Below are 14,683 nucleotides of genomic sequence, written 5' to 3' on the forward strand. Positions count from 1 at the left end.
TAATCAGTAAATCTAAAGCTTGTATTTGGCAGGAGTTCTATTTCTTTATGTTCAGTTACATAAAACATATTGTCCTTGGCAAGAAAGCTATAACATAAGGCTGTAAAAAATCATGAATGCCATTGGAAGAGAAAGTTATGGTGTTTTTTTAAGGAAGCATATTGTTTATTGAACCATATCTCCCAAAGTCTCAAAATAATATATTCTTTTCCTGTCAAAAAGGGTTTTATTGGAGGCATAAGGTATCTAGTTTGGGAATTATCACACACATTATATTGTGACACTGTTTAAATTCCTTACATATATGTACATATTTAAGAAGGTACTACATTATTGGATTTCCTTAACATTTTTAAAGGCCTTTGTTGTTGTTGTTTATACCTCAGGTCCCAACACAGTAATATGGTTACTTATTTTTGTTTATGTGTCACCTGGCATTTTTTTTCTTAATTTTTGCACTTGAATTTTAGAATTAATTTATTCTCTACTGCTTGTTGGCAAAATGTGAACACATTACCATAGCCTTCAGAGTTTGGAACATGAAAAACTTTAAAGAAATAAAAACGTTTAGAGTTACAGAGAATGAAGTAAGCTTAAACATACTTTGAGACTCAATTGATGCTTGATCTAGAACAAATTTATTTAGGATGAGTTGAGGCCTACATGAGATTTCTGTAGAAATAGGAAAATTCTAAAGGAACAGTCTTACAGATGTTGTAAATGCAGAAAGCCTCAATTCAGGCCTCTAGACGAGCCATTTTGGAAGCACATTGGCCTTCACAGGACTCTGTAGTTTTAAATAGCTTATCTCAGAGAGAAACATGATCACAACAAAGAGTGACATTGTGGATATGAGGAGACCTATTGGAAACACAGCAGTTAAATGTTTGCTTCTTAAGTCTTCTTTCTTAACAGGAAAATCAGATGGAAAGTCAAGAGTGGTTTGGCCATAAAGAGCTACCATGTGGTTCCAAGTCACAGAAAGAAATATGAAAACACTGCTAACAGACAAAATTAAAGCAGAAATCTTGTAGCAATATATCTACATCTTCACAAATGGGTGTTTCTTGCAGCTGATCTCAATGGCCATTGCACTGAAAACCAGAACCAAGAGCTTCATCAAAATGGCCCATACTATCAGGTTTTGAGCATACAAAAATTCAGTTGAAATGTTCCAAGTTGTATCAATAAAGGTGTACACCAGCATCTTGGTTAATGTCCCAGAGATGTTAAACTGTTGAGCATAATATGCTTCCCACAGTCCAAAGGACACAAACTGCACAATAGTGTTGCCAAATTCCCACCTGCACCAGCATAAGCTGCTTGCAATGAGTATTTCAAACAGTAAAGCTGATAAGATGCTGAGGAAGTCACTCAGCTTGTAGATCCACTCCTTCCCATTGTTAAATCTGAAGATGATATTGAACAAGTATAAAGTCAAGTAAGGGATACAAAAGAATCTGGGAAAACAAAAAGAGAGTTTAAGGAGCACCAAGATCTCATAAACTGTATCTATTTTCACATAGCTGCATTCAAGTAGTCTATGAATTAGTGTTCAAAATACTTCAAGTAACAATATAAGAAGCCAGGAAATCCATGACAATGGGAGGACTACCATTTACCAGTGGTTTTCTTTGCATAACTTCAGTGTATCTTTTAAATAATAAACTGTAAGTATTTATTAGCTAAAAAACATTTACAGTTGGAATTAATAGTAAGAAAAAAGAATATGTATTGTCACATGTAAGGTGGTGTTTGTCATCTGTTTTTTCAATGCCAAAATATAATAAATAAATGAGAGCAACAAGTACAAAAATGGACAAATATCATTTCTAAATTATATTGCGTGACCATTAGAAAATGAAGTCTACTGTAAGAACAAGCAAAATGAAAAATGATTCATGTTATAACAGTGCATGTCCAAATTCCATACATAAAACATCTATGTTCTATATATGTATATATTCCTTGACACACATATGCACATAAACACACAGACTTACAAAAAGACAGGAACATAAAAGATACACTCCAAAAATAACTCTATGTATATCAAACTAAAAGTATAGAATATCTTTCTTATATATGTTTTTCTGAAATGTAAAATTTGTAAAAATAGCAAAAAATATTTTATAATTACAATGACAATGACTTTCAAATTCTGTGGATGTCTGGGACAAGGTTATTCCTTAGTGGAAAAGTGATTTCTTAATGTATGAAAGATCCTAAATTCATTCTTCAGTGCCAAAATCCAAAATCTGCATGTAAACCCTGAGGGCTTGTTGAAATTTCCACAATTTACTCATAATGTACTCAAATATACACTCTCATTGATGAACTTTATTTGATTGCTGAATATAAATTATCTTAACTATAGAATATGTATCTTTCAGCAGAAAATAAAGACTCCACATGTATTGTATGCTCAACTTCACTTAGATCTGTCCTCAATCCAAACGTTGGGATGCAGTTAGTGTTCGTGCTCATGGAAAAGTATTCATTGAGAGATGCCACAGGGTATTTGAGAAAAATGCCAAAGTGTCAAATGTTTACAGGTACCACATATGTGGCAAATTTCATTGCCATAGTCCATTCAGAAGTACTAAGGGTACTAAAAACAGGATCTCATCACTAGAAAAATCTTCCCTCATAGGTACCCACTAATGGACAGGTTCAGTGCTTCCCAATTTGGAGAGGATGGTAGCTGTACCACTTAAAAAGTTATAGCAGAAAGATGTGATTTCAGTTTATGTGGGCCTCAGTAATACCTTATACATTGTTACTTATCAAGGCAAATTTGGTGCAGTGAACTACAGAAGTGGTGAGTTTTGATTTACAACCTGACTCAGGTGGAAAATGCTATGCCACACAAATGTGCTACCCTACTAAGATTTGGTCCTGCTCATGTTTGAATCCAATGAAATAGATGTATCTCTTTCATATAGACCCAACTTGAAAGCCTCCATTTAATTTATTTAATGTTTTACCTTTGTGTATCAAGTGTGAGGTGATCCATTTGAAAGATGCTACTATCATAAATATCTTCCAACCATCAGAAAATGTTGAATGAAATGGAGTCACACAAGAGGTGAATCACCTTCAAGATAAGCAGTTCTGTTAGGTAGACATTTCAACTCAGAAGAGTGTCTAACAAACCAAGACTGGCTCACACAGATCTTTACATTTTTGTCCTGTGGTTTGAGTAGGTGGTATCTCAGTCATACAGTTTACGGAAATTAACACATCTGATATTCCTAAACCTCCAATAAGATCCAGACAATGATTATCTACTTATTATTGATAGGAGAAGAAAGAGTCTAAATCAACTTTAGGAAACTACACACACACTACACACACACACACACACACACACACACACGCACACATACATACATATACATACACATACAGAAACACACACACATTATACACACACACACACACATATGTGTGTATATATATATATATATATATATATATATATATATATATATCATCACAAGCTGAAGAACCCTCTTATACAAGCAGGGCTTCCTGGCACTTGATATTGCTGGATTTACATACATGGAAATATCACCAAACTGCTCAATCTTATGTCAGTGGCCTCAGTGGCCATCTTTGTCTTGTGAAATAGAAAGTTATTACTAATAACTACATAAAATATTAAATACTTGCCTCTATATTTTTTTTGAAGTGCAAATGTTAGTGATTACCTAGTGTTAGAAAATGACTTTAAAAGTTCTTATGTTTCCATGATTCATAATGAGTAATGATTCATAGTCAAGGGCCAGAGAGACCAGAGTCCTTCTCCCATGTGAGAAGGTTTAGGGAAATAAATTATTTTATTTTTTAATTTAGAATGACTCCTTATATAGTATAATACGATTACATATTTCCCCTTTGATATTTGCAAGATCCTTCCTCACCTGCAAACTGTTGCAACCGGCTCTGCTCTACCTGGCTTGAGACAAAAGACTTAACAATGCCTGAATAGTTACTATGTTGTGGCCTGCTCTGCTCTGCCTGGCTTGGCCTTTCAAAGGCTGGAATTAAAGTCCTATGCCACCACTGCCTGGCTTCAATCTGCCTCTCTGGTCTTCAGGTCAGGGTCTAGAGAGAGAGAGAGTGGGAAGAGATGCAAGGAATGGAGACAGGACAGAGGTTCTGATCAAGTCTCAAGTCTTTTTTATTGAAGGGAAATCTGGGGTATTTATACACTTTTGCCAAGACCCTTGTAGGCGTGTGGATATGACATAAGCCTTGGAGGTGTGGCTAGCATGTGGATAGCTGCTTTCTAGCCTCTTTCTGTTAAAAGTTGGCTCCCAACAGCAAACTAGTCCAACTGCATGTGTATATGTTCATGTACCCCAAACCATAAAAAGTCTTAAAATTTAGTTAATTATTTTTGGACCCACTGTGAAATTGCTAACTATTCCCTGAAATGGTGCTAGTGATGCTCCTTTCTTTTTCCCAGTAGACTAATTAAATGCAAATAGCTCCTAGGTTAGAGGGGATTCAGTGTGTTTTACTTTGTGAAAGTACTGGAATTGTCTGGTATGAACTTGTGTGCATGCTGTTACAGACTTCTATAGCATGGGAAGGGGTGAACACATGTCATTTAGGAGTGAGTACTTCAAAGTTTTGCACACTCTGCTCATTTTTCAGTTGTGGATTAGTTTGTTAATTATCATCTACTGCAGGAAAAACCCTTTAGGATGTGGATTGAGTGAGGAAGTAATCTATGAGTAAATTAGATTTACATTTAAAGTGATCTTATTTCAATATTCTTTGACCAGAATATTAGTAGTAGGTTTCCTCTATGGCAATGACATATCCAATATCAGTTGCTTGTCCACTCAAGCAGTGTTATTTATGGGTTCAATCTTGAAACATGGACTCTGAGACCAGTATAAATTTAGCCAGTTACTCCCATAACTTTTGTGAAACTTACACCAAAATCACTTCCTGGTAGGTTATTGTAGTTTGTAGTTCAAAGGACTTGCAGCTAGATGGTTTTGCTAGTTAAACTTTTCCTGTAGTAACTATTCCAGTATCTTATAGTACCAAGTTCATTAGTCAACAGAGGTACAAATGAGGCAAACTATAAAATTAAGCTGCTTCAGAGACATCTCCATTAAAAACATAACCAATCAAAATGGAGAGTTTTGTTGCTCAGGCTCAATGGACATATCTACAAATTTTTTTTTGTATCTAAGGCCCAGAACCATCTGACAAACCTTAAGTGAAGGAGGAATTATGAAGGACAAGCTTAACATGTATTGGCAGAGCTTAGCAGTCAACTATCCCACATTCAACTTGTCCTATTTCGCACATCATTTTGTCTATAGATGGAATTAAGTGAAATTTTGCCCAATTGCTAGTTTGCCACAACTGGAGCAATTCTATATGGATGTAATGATGCTCAATATCTTCTTTAAAGTGGGATGGAGATAGTGTCAGGAGCAGACATGTCTAACAGTCAAAAGTTATTTTAATAATAAAATAACATTAAATACCATATTCCCTGAATCTCTGATGCTTTTGAATTTTGAAGAACACACACATATACAATCATAACTGAATTGTCAAAATTGAATATTCTTAGGTGTCCACTTTTTGAATAATCTTGAAAACACTTGTAATAATTAACTAAATTAGAATCTAGTATGACCATGAGTTTCAGTATCTGACTATTAATTTGTATTATTTAATCATCCTAAACAGTTTTTTAAAAACATTTTTATTTTTGTTTATTTATTTATTTTTAAAGATTTTATTTATTTATTTTACATATATGAGTACACTGTAGTTGTCTTCAGGCAAGCCAGAAGAGGGCATCAGATCTAATTGCAGATGGTTGTGAGCCACCATGTGGTTGCTGGGAATTGAACTCAGGACCTCTGGAAGAGCAGTCAGTGCTCTTAACCACTGAGCCATCTCTCCAGCCCCCCTAAACAGTTTTTAATAGCAGCTGTTAAAAGAACTATGTCTAAGCCTTGTATTCTTTAATGACTTTATAGGCACAATGCCTATCTAAGAGTAACAACATTAATTTTAAATTTTGTATTAATATACAAAGATTTTTGCCAGTGTAAGCCTTAAACTTGTATTAATATATAAATTCTGCACCAATGCAAAGAATTATAACTTCAAATTTGTATCAAATATAAAGATTTCTACCAATGTAAGATTATGACTATACAATATGTTCTTTTTAAGAGTAATTTAATATCCTATCCCTATTTGTCTATTTGTCTAATTTTTATATTATTATATCCCCAGTTTTCTTGTACACTCCCCTTTCTTTAGATAGATAAGATGAAAGGAAAGGTAGAAATCCCTGAGTCTATCTATGCTCTATAGTTTTTGGCTTTCCAAAACTACAATATTTGCAAATTATTCCTTAAAATGACAACATATCTATAATTCATGATATAACTAGTACTATCTACCCCAACTCAAAGGACTACCCCAACTCAAATGACCTTCTTTGCTTGCCTTTTGCTGAATAAACATGAAGAATTCCCTTTGGGGGGAGGGACTAAAGGGAAATAGGAAAATTTTTGTCAAAGTAAGGCTAGATGGCATGATTTGACTTTCAGTCTCTGAATGCTAACAAAGTTCATGGCTTAGCTGAAGTCCTGACAGTAACAATCTGAAATGCTGAATACAGGAGTTAGTTGTTTGGGAAATGTCCTGAAATTAAGTCTTCAGAGGAAATAGTTTCAAAGTCATAGAGGTGGAATCAAGCAGGAAGCTAGAATGAGGGTTCCACAGTCTTAGCATCCAAGAGTGTCAATCTTATCAGGGCTCTCTTTTGCCTCTTCCATTATGCAATGTACATACCTTATAAGCAATACATATCTTTGTGAAGAGTTTTGTATGGAATGGGCAAGGTGCACAGATCAATTAACGAAGGTCAATAAAGAAAGACAACTACCTTCTTTAGAGGTGAGTTTGAACATTTAATCAAACTACAATGTAAATTTCAAACCATGCCATCTTAAATGATGGTGTGTAATAAGTCACGAGGAGAATTTTGTACCAGATGGATGAGAGTTATTGGCTGAAAATAGACATTTAAGTCTCTGCTAGTCCCAGAGCTGTCTCTGTGTATAGATAGGTAGATAGATAGATAGATAGATAGATAGATAGATAGATAGATAGAGATATACAGATATACAGGCATACAGATATACAGATATACAAATATCTATATACATATATACAGATATAGATATACAGATACAGATATACATACATACATACATATCTGCATATCTGCATGTCTGCATGTCTGCATATATGCATATATACATATATAAATATATACATATATGCATATGTGTACATATGCATTTATACATATATGCATATGTACATATATTCATATATGCAGACGTGCATATATACATAAATACATGTATACAGACATACATGTATGCATATATACATATATGCATATATCCATGCACATATATACATATGTACATATATACATATATACGTATATACATATATACATATATACATATGTATATACATATATATGTATATACATATATACATATACACATATACACATATACGTATATACATATATATGTATATACATATATACATATATACATATACACATATACACATATCTACAGAGATACAGAGATACAGAGATAAAGAGATACTAGATACATAGATACATGATGCATAGATGCATATATAAATATATACATATATCACCTATCTTATTGATCATGTCAATCTCCATCATGTCTGTAGCAAAGATCTTCAGGGGTTCTCCCTTTGCAATGTCTGAATTTTATAAACTTGGAAGAAACCCATAGCTTTTCTTTTCCTGTGGAAATATAAACATAACCTCTCCCCCAGTGTAACACATTTCCCTTTTTTCAATGTAATTTTAGAACATACTTAAAATAAACAGTCTGTTTCAGTAAGCAATTTTATTCCAAAATCCAATGACTTTCAGCAACCATATTTTTCTTTATTAGCATTGAAGAATTTAGGATTAATAAAGCACTATGCAACGTATCTATTGGGTCTTTGTTGCCCCCTTTTTTGTTAAGCATCTCTCTTAAAGTATGATCAGATCTGTCCACAATCGCTTGTCTTGTAGGATTATGTGATATGCCTGCAACATGTTTTATATTATATGTACAAAACTGCTTCATCTTATTAGAGACATATGCCAGACTATTGTCCATTTCAATTTATATGGGTATTCCCATTATAGCCATAACTTCTAACAAATGTGTAATTACAGAATCAGAGTTTTCTGAAGCTAAAACTGTTACCCATTTAAATCCTAAATATGTATGTATTTTATGATGCACATATCTCACTTTACCAAACTCTATAACATGGAATGCATTAATTTACCAAATATCATTTCTTCAGGTACCTTATGGTTACTTCCTATAGGAAATGGAGTTTGGTTTTGTAATGACCATGTAGGACATTGTTTCACAATTTCCATGGCTTGTTGTTAAAAGAATTAGAGAATTCTTTCTCTAAACCTTTTGCTGTTACCATGTTTTTCATGAAATTCTGAAGCCACTAGTACACATCCTATCAATAGCTGATCGATTTCATTATTATCTTGTTCTAGAGGACCTGACAGACCCATATGGGATCTTATATGTATTATATACAGTGGATGACTCCTGTTCCTGATCTTTCATTGTAGGTTAATAAACAGTGAAGTCAATTCAGAATCATCCTTCACACTCTGCCAATATTCATTTGTGTTCATAAGGAGGCAATTTCAGCATTAGTAAAAGGTACCACAATTTCAGAGAGATCCATTTCAGCTAGTTTCATTTTTCCTTAGTATCAATTCAGAGAACTTTTCTATGAAGATTTTAAATTTCTGCACTCTCTTTGTGTGCGAAAATATCAATTCTAACATATAATCTTCCCTCTGCATAAGAATTCCTGTAGAGGAATGCGTACAAGGCAAGATAACCAAGATGCAGGCCATCTTTGGATCAATATGATTTTAGATGTATATTCCCTAATTTCTGTTTTACCAGACCTAACTATTTCTGAGCCTTGGCTGATAATTTTCTCAGGCAATTTAAACATGTATCACCTTGTAAGGTTTGAAATATGTTGTTTAGGTGTTCAGTAGCTAAGCCATCTGCAGGCTATACCCAGTTAATAGCTCCTAGTAGCTTCTGAAAATCATTAAAGTCTTTAATTGGTTTATTCTAATTTGACCCTTTTGTGACCTAACATTTTATACACTTATTCTATATCCTAGATTACTAATAGAATCCCCTTTTTATTGTTCAGTGACTATTTGCAATCTCCATCAAGGCAATTTTTTTCTTAACTTTGTCAAACATTATTTCAGGATATTTACACCCAAATTGTCCAATATAGTATCATCCATATAATAATAAATAATAGATTGAGGAAATTGTTTATGAATCATCTCCAATGGGTATTGTATAAAATATTGACACAAGATAGGGTTATTTAACATTACCTGTCACAGGACTTTCCAATGATAACTTTTTACTGGGCAACTTTTATTCAATTTAGTCACTGAAAAAGCAAATCTTTTCTTATAATGATCACGTAGAGGGATTGTGAAAAAAAAAACAATCTTTTAAATCAATCACTATGATAGAACATTCCTTAGGCAACAATGAAGGTAATGGTTTCCAGGCTGCAGAGAATCCATTGGCTGAATACTCTTATTAATTGTTCTGAGATCTTTGAAAATCCTCCATTTGCCAGACTTCTTTTTAATAACAAATACAGGAAAATTCCATGGGTGGGTAGACTCCACTATGTGCTGAGCCTCCAGGTACTCCTGGACTACCTGTTCTAGTACCTGTAGATTTTCTTTTGTCCTAGACCATTGATCAATCCAAATGTGTGGTTCAATTAACATCTTAGTGGTAAGGGTGTTGGTGTTTTATCAGCAGTGGCTTCTTGATGTAAAGCTGATTTTTAGGCCCTTCTGTATCTTATTTATAGATAGCACTGACAAAATGTAACTGTCTTTGATTACATTCCAGACATAATATAATTTTATTACTAGGACCCTGACCAGTTTTATGGCCACCCTCTGAAGCAGAAGAGATATTATTTTGTTTTTCACTATAGTAACAGATATCTTCTCCATAAGTTTATGGCTATATCACCATGTACTGCCTTAATTTTGCTATCTGACCTTCAGTCCCCATATTTTCAAGCCATATGGTGTTTTGCTCTGTTTTGTATAAAGTCTCAACTACTTGAAATTAGATGCCTACTTCTTGAAGTGGCCCACCTGCAGACCAAGATTCTGGAGAGATAATGGTGATATCTGCTCCAATGTGGATCATTCCTTTAATATCAGAATTGTTTACTAATATCCTTAGCTCTGGCATTTAATCCTCTATAGAAGTTTGCCAAAATATCCATCTTTGCCCCCTTTTACCCTTTTTAAATTGTCTATAGTGTTTGCTTAGACCTTGTTATCTGGTCTTAGAACATCTGTTTTCAGAGAAATAGTGTATAGTTTTCCTGATGAATAGAACTCTATTTGTCTGGCATTGAGGCCTGCAAGATATCCCTCCAGGGAATTTTTTGGAAAACTGTTACAGCGTCTGTCTGCTGTTGATGTTGGCTTTTGCCATATCTTTTACATATTCCAGGTGGCATAGGTCCCCTTTTGGTAATAATTTTGTTTTCTCTGCAATTTATTTTGACATGACCCTGCCCACCACAATTATGACATATGAAATTTTGGGTTGTCTCTAGGCCTCTAGTAGCAGCTTCTTCTATTAAGGTCCTATCAGGTGAAAGAGATCTAAAATAATCTGTATATCTAATCCAGTCATCTATTGATGCTGACCTTGCCTCAGTGGTCTGATTACTTCATTGGATTCAGCATTCACATTTTTAAAAGCTGAAGACTCAATTAGTGCCTTTCTTGCTGATGGAGCCCATATACTCCTTTTTATAATGGAAGTCAACCTTTGCAAAAAGACAAGGACTTTCCTTTGGACCTTACATGACTGGAGAAAATGTTTCAAGATTTTTCCCTGTCTCCATGATCTTGTCACAGGCATTCAGGACTACTCAGCAATATAATATCAAGTTTTCTTCATCATGCTCAGCCTGCTCCTTTAACTCAGCAAAATGACACTTATGAAACAAATGATCTTTAGAAACATTTCTACCTCTAAATTTATTTCATAGTGCTATCTCCTTTACCTCTTCTCTCTACCATGAGAAGCATTGTGAATATGATCCCAGGTCTAATATTATGTTTGCTGTATCCTTCTAGTCTTGCCGTATTATTCAATTTTTAATACCCAAAGACATCAGGACTTGTTTTACAAATGGTTAATGCATTCTAATATTGATAATTTCCTTAAATTTTCTCAGTTCTAACACATCTATAGGTTGCCTTTTGTATTCTTGATGACTCAAGTAGTGGAGTATCATAATCTGCTAATTTTGTTGTATACTAAACAGATACTAAAGTTTGTTTTCTAACAACCTTTGGTTGGCTTTCTCTAATTTTATCTTTTGTCTCTACCTGAGTATTTTCCTGAGGCTTCTGTGCTTCTGAGTAGTCTCTGTCTTTGTTTGGGTTGTAGCAGACAGTCTGTGTGCCAATCTCAGGCAGCCAAAATGCAAGCAGTTGGCAAAGCAGGTCTGGCTATACTGTGTTCTTTTTAGATGTGGGAGATAAGGGAAAGTGAGCATTGAAAGGCTTGATGGGGCAGAGACCCCTGGAACAGACTCGGTGCCTGTGAGAAGGCTTTGGAAAGTTAGTTGCCATTTTTCAGCTGTTGATCCTCAGCTCTTAAAACTGCTTCATAGGCATTCACACACCAAGCTCCATGGTCCTTCTTTAGGCTCAGGGAAGCCCAACCATGCTGTGGCTCTGGTGCTACCTCAGTCCTATCTCAGGGCTAGGGTGCTACCTCTAGTTGGGGTTTTGGGAGGGAACTTCTCAGTTAGTTCTCTGTAGTAACTTTAGACCTCAGTCAGTGCTTAATTTTTACCCTGCTCCATTTTTAGACCACAGCCATGGTTGTTTATATTGAGTCAGGTGGATTTTTTGTCAGATGACTTGGTTTCTGTGCCATATGGTGGTGGGTCAATTTGTTGCTGGAATTTTTATCCCTCTCATCTTCTTCTCCTATTCACCTGCCCCTACTCTCAAACCTCTAGTCCCATATTTCTCCTCTACTGCCCAATCATAGTCTCTAGCCTTCATTGACCACTCAAAATGAGGAGAAGATTCACACGAGATCACCTGAGTACCTGAAAAACTGCTCTTCAGGGACAACCACTCTTGAGAAAGCAAAATTAACATCAGACTACAAAGAGCATCTGGACAAACCACAACAGTATTATTCATTTCTCCAAGATATTTATCATGAAGGGATTTTGGATTTTGATAGAAACTTTTTCAGCACATAGAGGATCATGTGGGTTTTTTCTTTCAGTTTGTTTATATGATTGAGTACATTGATAGATTTTCCTACATGAACCATTAATGCCCAGGGAACCATTAATGTCAACTCCTTTCCCACAGCCAGTTGCCTAGCTCCTATCTTACAACTCCCTAGCTGGATAACAATGGTGGACTATCCCATGAAAATAGGCCTGCATCTCATATGTGTTTGTCCTGGCCTCACTGTGGAGGAAGAGATCATGCATCATATCTGACCATGAACTGCAACTAACTGAACATGAATTCACTCAACAGAGTCAGAGCCATCAATACTTTCCCAAGTCTAGGCTACTTAATAAAAGCGCTCTTCAAAACAACCCCCTCTGATTGTTGAATCCAAACCTGCCTGCATAATCTCCACAAACTCATTTCCTTTGTTAAAGTTAAAGAAGGACTGGGTCTAAGCCCTGTACCCACAAATTTTGACTTAATAGAAGAAAATATACCAATGAAACCCTTGAATTTGAAATCAAAATAAACTTTGTACCATTTAAGAAATTATAACTTCAGCTTAGTAACAATTATACAAATTTCTACCAAATAGGTTATGGCTATGTAATAAATTTAAACTATCCCTCCCTGCTCCAATAAAACCATTACTTTTCCCTAGAAAGACAGCTTTATATATATTTTTTTTACTTTTATTGGATATTTTATTTATTTACATTTCAGATATCATCCCATTTCCCCTCCCTAGAAACCTCCTTTCCCATCCCCAATCTTCCTTTTGGCTTTTATACCATTTTAATTACATGCAAGTATTAAGGTCAGTTCTAGGTTGAGGAACTAGCAATACAATAGATACAGGTAGTCAAGAAACTAGCAAGACAATAAACACAAATAGTCAAAGAACAAGCAAGGCAATAATCAAAGTTCTGTGAACACTCCCATGATCACTGTTTCTAAGGGCTTATCAGGTTGACCAAAATATCTGAGCCTATTCCCTGTCCTAGCCCAAAGTCATAGTAATATATCTTTTTAAAATTTATTTTTAATTATCAAATCATAATTTTTACTTTTTAACACAGGAGTTATAAACACAAAAATGCAGGATGTGGGGAAGGGGATGACACTGGAGCATAGGTGTTCAGGGCGAGTACAGATATCTTTCAGAACAGGGTATCAGCTGGTTAAAGGTTCAGGGGACAGGTCACTATGATTCTGCCTATGATTCACTTGTCCTTATTTAAGTTGGTACTATCTGCCAAGGCTGCCTATTTACAAGGTCTATGACTACTCAGGCTGGTAAATTTTTCGAAAGCTGCCTGTTTACAATAGCTTATAGCCATCTGCTTCAGTGTTTTGCCACAGAGACCCAAGACTTTGTGTTAGCAGGCATGTATGTCAGGCCTATTGCCGATTTTAGACTTATGGCTGATTTTAGGCCTTCAGTGTATAAGCAGGGCTGCCCCTGACATCTCTTCCCTTCTCCAAGTATAGAAGGGTGATTCTAATCTTGCCAAGGCAGGGATAAAGGCCTGACCTCCAGTAACGAAAGGGGACCTTGTAATGGCTCTGATCCTCTTTCATTGTCCAGTGAGGCATGAGGGCCATACCCATCCTGCCAGGAAAAAGACAGCTTTATATTAACCACCTGAGTTCCCAAGCCCAAGGAACTGGGGTGCCAACTCTTCATTAACTTCTTCAAGCTGAATACAGGTGTTGAGATATTAGAAGAGGGACAGGGGAAGAGTAAATTGATAAGCCTCTGATGTTTGTGTCTTCACTGCATCTAGCTGGAATCCCAGGACATCAGAGGTTTGAGAAGGTATGCTCAGCTTGCTTGATAAGTAGATATACCAAAGCTATGTATTCTGCAGTATACAATTCTCAAAACAAATTTTAGAATCAAGATAATTTTTGTTTGAATTTCTAGAATCTAGTCTTCTGGTTGTCATGTCTAATCCATATAATTCTGGGAGGTAGAAATACTTTAATTATCTCTTCTGAAAACACACAGACAAAACCCTTTTCCCCAAACAGTATTTTCTTGAACCAGTAACCAGAAAAACCTTTATCTTGACCTCTTTCCCAGAGAAAAAAATATAACTACAAAACTGAAATTCACAGCCATCTTGAAAATAAAATCAATTCAAGACTATGTGCCTATTCTTAGGCCTTTTATATTTTGCCAAGCAGGAAATGGCCCCAGAAATCCTGTTGGGCCCACGGTAGATGGGTAATATTTAAAATAACAGC

The 14,683-nt window shown here is 35.3% G+C and overlaps 1 pseudogene; it reads right to left on the reverse strand.

The window, feature by feature from the left end:
• Positions 1–737: 737 nt before the first annotated feature.
• LOC117695463 (uncharacterized) lies at positions 738–3,016 on the reverse strand (annotated as a pseudogene).
• Between the last annotated feature and the right edge of the window lie 11,667 nt (positions 3,017–14,683).

The sequence above is a fragment of the Arvicanthis niloticus genome, chromosome X, assembly GCF_011762505.2.
Source record: "Arvicanthis niloticus isolate mArvNil1 chromosome X, mArvNil1.pat.X, whole genome shotgun sequence".
NCBI classification, from domain to species: domain Eukaryota; kingdom Metazoa; phylum Chordata; class Mammalia; order Rodentia; family Muridae; genus Arvicanthis; species Arvicanthis niloticus.